The sequence below is a fragment of the Seriola dumerili genome, unplaced genomic scaffold, assembly GCF_002260705.1.
Source record: "Seriola dumerili isolate Sdu_G_001 unplaced genomic scaffold, Sdu_1.0 BDQW01000011.1, whole genome shotgun sequence".
Taxonomy (NCBI): domain Eukaryota; kingdom Metazoa; phylum Chordata; class Actinopteri; order Carangiformes; family Carangidae; genus Seriola; species Seriola dumerili.
In genome coordinates this window covers 4,131,747-4,140,133 of record NW_019174266.1, presented here as the reverse complement: position 1 = coordinate 4,140,133, position 8,387 = coordinate 4,131,747, and positions in this window count along the sequence as shown.

Genomic DNA, 8,387 nt, shown 5'->3' with positions numbered 1-8,387 from the left:
AGGCATGATTTATATGTATATTTATTTGCAAATTTCACTCTGAATAAACATAACTATTTTCATGCAAAGTTTATTATTGCTGGAAGCACAGCTTTAACTTTAAATGTACTTGCTTTCAATTGAGCCCCCTTTCTTCTCAGTGTGTTCCCCACTCTGCCCCTTCCCAGAGGGCAACCTTTTCCAGCCAAACTGAGCTTTGTAGAAAAGGATTTCTAGACTCTGGAAGCAGCTCAGAGTGTCACTGTTGTGGCTTCATGTTTGAAAGGAACCAGCTGCAGGTGATTTGAGCATCTTATGAGGATATGGCCTTTTGGATGCTTCCCTGTGAGGGTATTCAGGCATGTCTAACTGGGAAGAGAGAAATAAATTAAAAATAAAATACTGGAGGGGATTACTTAATCTGTGTGGCCTGGAAAACACCTCAGATCCCCTGGAAGAGCTGGATGATTCAGACTGTGGGGAGGAAGAGCATCTGGCTACTTAGCTTTTGCCTGCTCCACCGGCGACTTGGCGCTAGATACTGGTTGGAATAAACCCGGAGAGAAGGATGAGACAGATCTAAAACGTGTCAGTGCACGAGCATTACACAGTGTTTCAGTTAGAAGAAAGCAAAAAAAAAAATCTTAGTCTTAGTTATCAATGGAGCAGAACAGCAGAACTAAACTTTAGTGTCAATGCATTTTCAGTTTTCTGGTGGTAACCCTCTCTACCTTGTCCTTTAAGGATAGTATATAAACTATCCAGTGAAACAGGGGTTCAACCTAGAATCTAGAATTGATGAGGGGAATTGGCTGGCAAGGACTCCTAACTCAATAGTCACGTAACCCCGAACAATAATCATCACAGACCATACTGACCTGAGGGGATCTCGTGCTCTAGATGTATTACTCGTGCTAAACTATAAAAGAATAGAAATGAAACATCCACCCAATGAACACACACTACAACTGACTGGCTCTGGTTAAGGTAAGTATTATATTCAACTGGTCACTTTGAAAACACAAAATAACACTCTCTTAGTTTAGATAAAAATATATTGAAGGAAAATTAAATGTGTTAACAGTAATTGTATTACCACCAACCGGATTACCCGCCAACAAGCATAAAAAATGACAGTCTGCAATCACCACACAAGATATTATACCACAACCCTTGTACACATTAAATGCTTCTTTTTTAACCTTGTTGACCCAAAAACGAGGCAAAACAGGTAAGTGTGCACCCCCCCCCCAAAAATAAAAAAAAACTCAAACAAAAACAAAACAAAACACAGTTTAACCCTTCAAACTTCAGCGAATAAGAAAAAAAATACGCAATCAAGTGCAATCAAAATGTTACCACCCTCTAAACTGAATGTTCAACATGATGGTCCAAGGTGTACTGAGTTCATGGGACAGATACTCAAGTTATATCATACAATAGAATCACTTTACGGTATACCTACAGCTCATACTGCTACATAAAGCTGCCGGAATCCGATGTATCAACCTCCTCTATGATTAAGCATGACCCACAATTTACCTGAATAATGTTCTAACAAGGAGTCAGAAAACACACAAAACAATTTATCACAACACTCATGACAAAATTTTATCCCTTCATTAATTATCACCGACTGCGTTTGATAGAAGTAGTAGAGCTTTAATCTACATTTTTTTTATCTGCATGCATCGATGTTGCTAATGCAGTTAGCATGCCTAAAGTAGCAGACAATGCTAACTCAACCCGGATAACCAATTGTTCGCAGTTCTACGCATCGATAGGGGAGTCACGGCTCCTGCATCAACTATTGTTGTGCTCAGCATCAAGCATATATTTGCAACTTATTGATTATCGACTTCTGACTTTGGCTAAACGATCAGTTAGCTCCTCTATCTTCATAGCAGCACTGCATCGCATCAGGCCCTAAAAAGAAAAACAAAAATAGGTGTTTTCTAAAGTAAGGAGTACGCCACCTTCTGAGAACTTTTTGCGCGCTGAGCAGAGCCGCTACAACCTATCATTTAAGAGGGACAGTAGCCATAATAGTAAATCTACTGTCTGTGGGACAGATTGGTACCACTGTCATATCCGTTTGGTAAATATAAAGTGACAGCAATAGGACATGGTTAGATTGGCTTAATTCAAAACCTCTCATAAAAAAGGTAAAAAAATATATATTGTTTGTTTAATCTGTAAAAAAAAAACCCCAACAAAAATAAAAAAGTTTCTGATTTCTAAGGGGGTTATGTGCCAGATGATTTCCTGTTATTGTGCCCCATGAAGGCAGAGTTATATTGTATATTTATTTGGCAAATTTCACTCTGAATAAACATAACTATTATTCATGCAAAGTTTATTATTGCCTGGAAGCACAGCTTTAACTTTAAATGTACTTGCTTTCCAATTGAGCCCCCCTTTCTCTCAGTGTGTTCCCCACTCTGCCCCTTTCCCAGAGGCAACCTTTTCCAGCCAAACTGAGCTTTGTAGAAAGGATTTCTAGACTCTGGAAGCAGCTCAGAGTGTCACTGTTGTGGCTTCATGTTGAAAGGAACCAGCTGCAGGTGATTTGAGCATCTTATGAGGATATGCCTTTTGGATGCTTCCCTGTGGAGGTATTCCAGGCATGTCTAACTGGGAAGAGAGAAATAAATAAAAATACTGGAGGGATTACTTATCTCGTGTGGCCTGGAAACACCTCAGATCCCCTGGAAGAGCTGGATGATTCAGCTGGGGAGGAAGAGCATCTGGGCTACTTAGCTTTGCCTGCTGCCACCGCGACTTGGCGCTAGATACTGGTTGGAATAAACCCGGAGAGAAGGATGAGACAGATCAAAACTGTGTCAGTGTCACGAGCATTACACAGTGTTTCAGTTAGAAAAGAGACACAAAAAAAAGTCTTAGTCTTAGTTATCATGGAGCAGAACAGCAGAACTAAACTTAGTGTCAATGCATTTCAGTTTCCTGGTGTAACCCTCTCTACCTGTCCTTTAAGGATAGTATAAACTATCCAAGTAGAACAGGGGTTCAACCTAGAATCTAGAATTGATGAGGGGATTGGCTCTAAGTTACTCGTCTAAACTATAAAGTAGAAATGAAACATCCACCCCAATGAACACACACTACAACTGACTGGCTCTGGTTAAGGTAAGTGTATTATATTCAACTGGTCACTTTGTTGGTCACAAAAATACACTCTCTTAGTTTAGATAAAAATATATTGGAAGGAAATTAAATGTGTTAACAGTAATTGTATTACCACCAACCGGATTACCCGCCAACAAGCATAAAAAATGACAGTCTGCAATCACACACAGTATATACCACAACCCTTGTACACATTAAATGCTTCTTTTTTTAACCTTGTTGACCCAAAACAGGCAAAACAGGTAAGTGTGCACCCCCCCCCCAAAAAAATAAAAAAAAACTCAAAAAAACAAAACAAAACAGTAACCCTTCAAAGTTCAGCGAATAAGGAAAAAAATACGCAATCAAGTGCAATCAAAATGTCCTACCACCCTCTAAACTGAATGTTCAACATGATGGTCCAAGGTGATGACTGATGGTTCAGTGGAGACAGTATACCTCAAAGTTACATTAACTCAACATAAACATATGAAAGAAATTAAACAAACATATTTACGGTACTCAAACACGCTTTTAGCAGCCTTCATACTTAGCTTACATAAAGCTTAGCAACGTGAAAGGTTAAGCTAGCCGCAATGCCTATCTCCACACCTGCACTCCTAATGGTAATTCAGCATACACCAACAATTTACCTGAATAATGTCTGAACAGGAGTCAGAAAACACACAAAACAATTATCACACACTCATGACAAAGTTTTATCCCCTTCATTATTATCCCGACTGGTTTTGATAGAAGTAGAGAGCTTTTATCTACATTTTTTTTATCTGCATGCATCATTTGCTAATGCAGTTAGCATGCTAAAGTAGCAGACAATGCTAACTCACCCGGATACCAAATGTTCGCAGTTCTACGCATCGATAGGGGAAGTCACGGCTCCTTCATCAACTATTGTTGTGCTCAGCATCAAGCATGAACTTGCAACTTATTGTTATCGAGCTCTGACTTTGGCTAAATCGATCAGTTCGCTCCTTATCTCTAGCAGCACTGCATCGCATCAAGGGAAGAAAACAAAAATAGGTGTTTTTAAAGTAAGAGTCCCACTCTGAGAACTTTTTGCGCGCTGAGCAGAGCGCTACAACCTATCATTTAAAGGGACAGTAGCATAATAGTAATCTGGGGCTAAACTACCCTGGTTACATTGGCACATATTATTTATATATTATTTTTATATACAGTCTATGATTGACAGCTGAAAAGAACATATTTTCACACAAACCGGGAAACAATCAGGGAGGTTGAGATTTCAGAAATACTATTAGAAGTTATGTATTTGAAAGTGAAGAAGAAATATTTAAGATTCTGTGCTATTTCTAGGTTTTGATCTACTCACCAGAGGCTCGTTCTCCTGTTGTAAATAAGCCTATCACTCAAGTTCCCAGCAGACCATTGCTCACTAAAAAGCAGTGTGATAGTGAGAAAAAAAAGGGATCAGAAGTAAGTGAAAGTGTCAGAAGTCAAAATGGTTGTTCTGAGCAAAAAGGAACTTTTTCAGCCTTAAATCATTGTCATAGACTAAAGGTTTCTAAGGGGGCAGTAGCTTGAACGATAATTGATTATCAAAATAACTAACGACTATAATTGACTTATCACATCAGCTTTAAATATATCATTCTGAAAATGGCCCGTTCTGCATAATGAGAACTTCATTTCATGCCTTCATTTCATCCTGCCCTTTTTACTGTATCTCACTTTTCTTTGTCTGTAGCAATGCCATGTCTCATGCCTGTTTAGTCTTTAAAATGCTTCTTATAAAACATGTTTTACAGACTGGCCATGTGATCCTTTACTATATCATTCTAAATTTGTTTTTGTTTTCCTTTGTGTCTCTATTTTCTGTTCTATGCTGTGTTGTGTTTTCGCTTATATTCTTCAACCTCTCCGTAATGTTTTATTTATTTACTTTTCATTATTAGAAATCATTTTTTGTCTATTTTTATTCTGGTTCTAAACCCTGTTTCACTTTCTTCTTCCACTGCCTTTGTCTTTCTGGATATTATAACTGAGTCTGTTTTTGAGACACAATGATGCTGGAAAGAGGTTATTTTTTGAAGGTTTAGACTCAAGACTCAGGTCTAAGGTGCAGAATCTGACTCTTATAAAAATGGACAGTTAACAGCCAGTTAACCTAAAACACACTGGAGTCATAAGTCCTTCAACAAAATGTGCATGAACACGTCAAGTCTCTCCTTCCTGAGCCAAGATCCGACAAACAGAAACATGGAAGCTTTTCATTCCTCATGTCCCAAAGGTGATTCTCCACTTTCGGTGCGGGTTGAGAATCAGCTGTCGAGCTCAGCAGGCTGTAATGACATCTGAGTTTAACTGTCAGAGGAAATCTCACAAATGTCACCAGTAGCAGTGTACTCATCTGAAACATGAAATGAAATTGCGGCTCCTGCCTAAAACAAGTGTCTGACGTACAGAATACCAGAAAGGTCAAACGACAGTTGATTGATGGCGCTGTGAAGCATGTCACTTTTCAAAATGTTCCTCCATAAATTTTTTTTTACTTGTTTTCTTAAACTAAAACGATTAAATGTTCAAACTAATATAGATTCGTAGTATAGATTTCTGTTCAGTCTGCTCATGTTTTTCTCTTCTGGTTGGAAGTGGAAGTTGACGTGGATCTCTGATGTGAGAATTGTCCTATTTGTGCATTACGAGCAGGAACAGGTTTCACTCACCTGTATCTGCAGGACTGGACTCTGTCTCACTCACACAATGGCGTCTTGTGAGGGAAGAAAAGTAAGCATAATAACATCTCATTACCAAAATTGCCTCCAGGGTGTAATATTCGATGACCAGCTATGCTTCTCATGTTGCACCTGGTCGTGCTGCACAACATTGACTCGACTACTGAAATGCTCTTCTGGTGGGTCTTCCTTCACACACAGGGAAACTCTTACAGGTCGTCTGGTCTTTGATCTGCGCCTAAAAGGGCACATATCACTCCACTGTTCATTGACCTGCAGTGGTTTGGCTTCAGAGTGACTTCTGGGGGTCTGTCCCCATGTACTTGCTGAGAATGCTACTGGGAAACAAAGAAATCAGCACGCAGGTTTGGGAAGTTGTCAAATAAATCAGGCCATTTTCTACACGTTTCAGAGATAAATACATTGCTGGAGCTGCCCTCAACTTCTTTTAGGTTTTAACAGGGGAGCCGCCTGATGTGATACTAAAGTGTTTTTCTATTTGTCTGTGACAGGGACATCACACCCTAATAAATACTGTTTTCTTCTTCATTTTCTTAATTCTTGAACTGTCAAACTCTCAGAGCTGTCCATCTTCTTTTCTTTTATTTAATCCTGCATCAGCGCCTTTACAACAGCATGACTACAACAAATCTGAGTCAGCTGTCAGATTGTCCAATCAGAATAGGCTATGTGAGTTGATGCTTCAGCTTTTGTAAAACAAAGTGTTTTGTTAATTATTTTCAGCAGTTTTCCGAGTCACGTTGTACTTTTTCCTCTATTCAAATATTTGCCACTTGCCTGTATCTGTCTATTGTCCAGGAATCACAAAGGCTTTCTATCCACTTAGAAAACTGCAATTAACATTCTCCGTGCCCCACTGCACTCCCCTGGTCTGTGCATTTACCTGTGTTTTTAAGTTCAAAACTTCAACCATCCTCCCTCTCTGCCAAACATTTTACCTCTCCTGTTTTATTTTCTCCAGCAGAGATGCACTGGGACACAGAGAGAGCTGGTCTTTGTGAAGTAGGCCGACTGCTGGGAGTTGATGTTTTCTTTGCTTTTGCTCTGTGGAGCACCACAGCTCTTTTCTTCCTATCTTTGGTTTCTTATTTGTATGCACACAAAGCTGCACATTTTCTCCTTCTGATGACTGCTTCATCTTCCCCTTTGAGCACAACTAAGAAAACAAACATCCAATATGGTTTTATACTGTCACAGTCTTTTTGAGATTCTCCACCACGTACAGTGATCAAACAGAATTTCTTGGGTTGGATGTGAAAAGAATAGCTCAGCAGTGCATTTGCAGAACTTGAAGTTTGCAGTAGCAACATGGCAACATCAGGTCAAGTCGGGTATTATAACAAACTGAGCAGCACTTAAGTCAGTCATTGACCTTGGCTCTGCAGCACGTAAACAGGAACATGAATGGAAAAATTATATAAGAAACCTGCATCAACAACAGCTTCAAATCAAAATATATAAAGATCAATAGTTATGTAACTGTAAGCATAGTCAGCTGTGCAGAGTCCTACATGTAATATGCTACCAGGTTACATGCTACCTGTCTAAACACATGTGCCGATTTGCTACCATGCTAAATGTTACATGCTATAGTTTAGCGTTTTTCAGGCCATGCTAATGGAGGGAATTCACTTTAGTTCAGTCCACCACACTGGTCCAAACTAACAAAATACACATATCTCTGTTGCAACTGACATTTGGTGCATGCACTACCCCCCCCCCAAAAAAAATTTTTTTTTATAACTTTGGTGTTTCCTAATTTTCGTGTCACACCACTAGCAGGCAAAGATTTGGCACAGGCACAGTTTGTCCTAACACTTTGGTTTGAGACCAAATACCTACGGAGGTAATGACATCACCATGAAATCAGCTTCAACTGTACTTTGTATTTAGTGCTAGTGAATGTTTGCATGCTAACTCGAACTAAAAAGTTAAACTAAACTAAAATTTTTAATATGTTAAACATTATATCTGCCAAAACTCATATTAGCATTGTCAATGTTAGCATGTTAGCATTCTGAATTTAGCATTCAGCTGTACCTAAGTGCGTTTTAGGAGGGGGTAAAAGTCGAGCTAAGTGCGACCATGAAGAGGTGGACCTGTAGCTGAAGTCTGATCTGTTCAGAATTCAGGTAAAGACATAGTCTTTCCTCTGGCCTTTAATTTACCCTCACAAGTTTCAAGGATCTAGCAGAAGCAAATACTTTTTAGTTTTCATCCATCTATCAATTTTATTTTCTGGTGCAAGAGAACTGAAGCCTCAGAGGGCCACTGACATAGTTCAGTCCAGTTCTTATAGATTCTTTCTCAGTCAATAAATTATTTTTATTGAAAGAACAGTTCAACTCACACGGTGCACTGCACGTTGAATCTGAAACCTACAGATTACACAAGTGAGAATTTGTTGTCATTTGATGTGAAACTGCATGTTTATAACAAATCTACAGCTACAACCAGTGCCTCTGTAACTGCATCTGAATCTCCTGCTTTCATTTCAGTTTCTACTTATTTTGTTATATGAACAGTAAACATCTTCTCATTTGG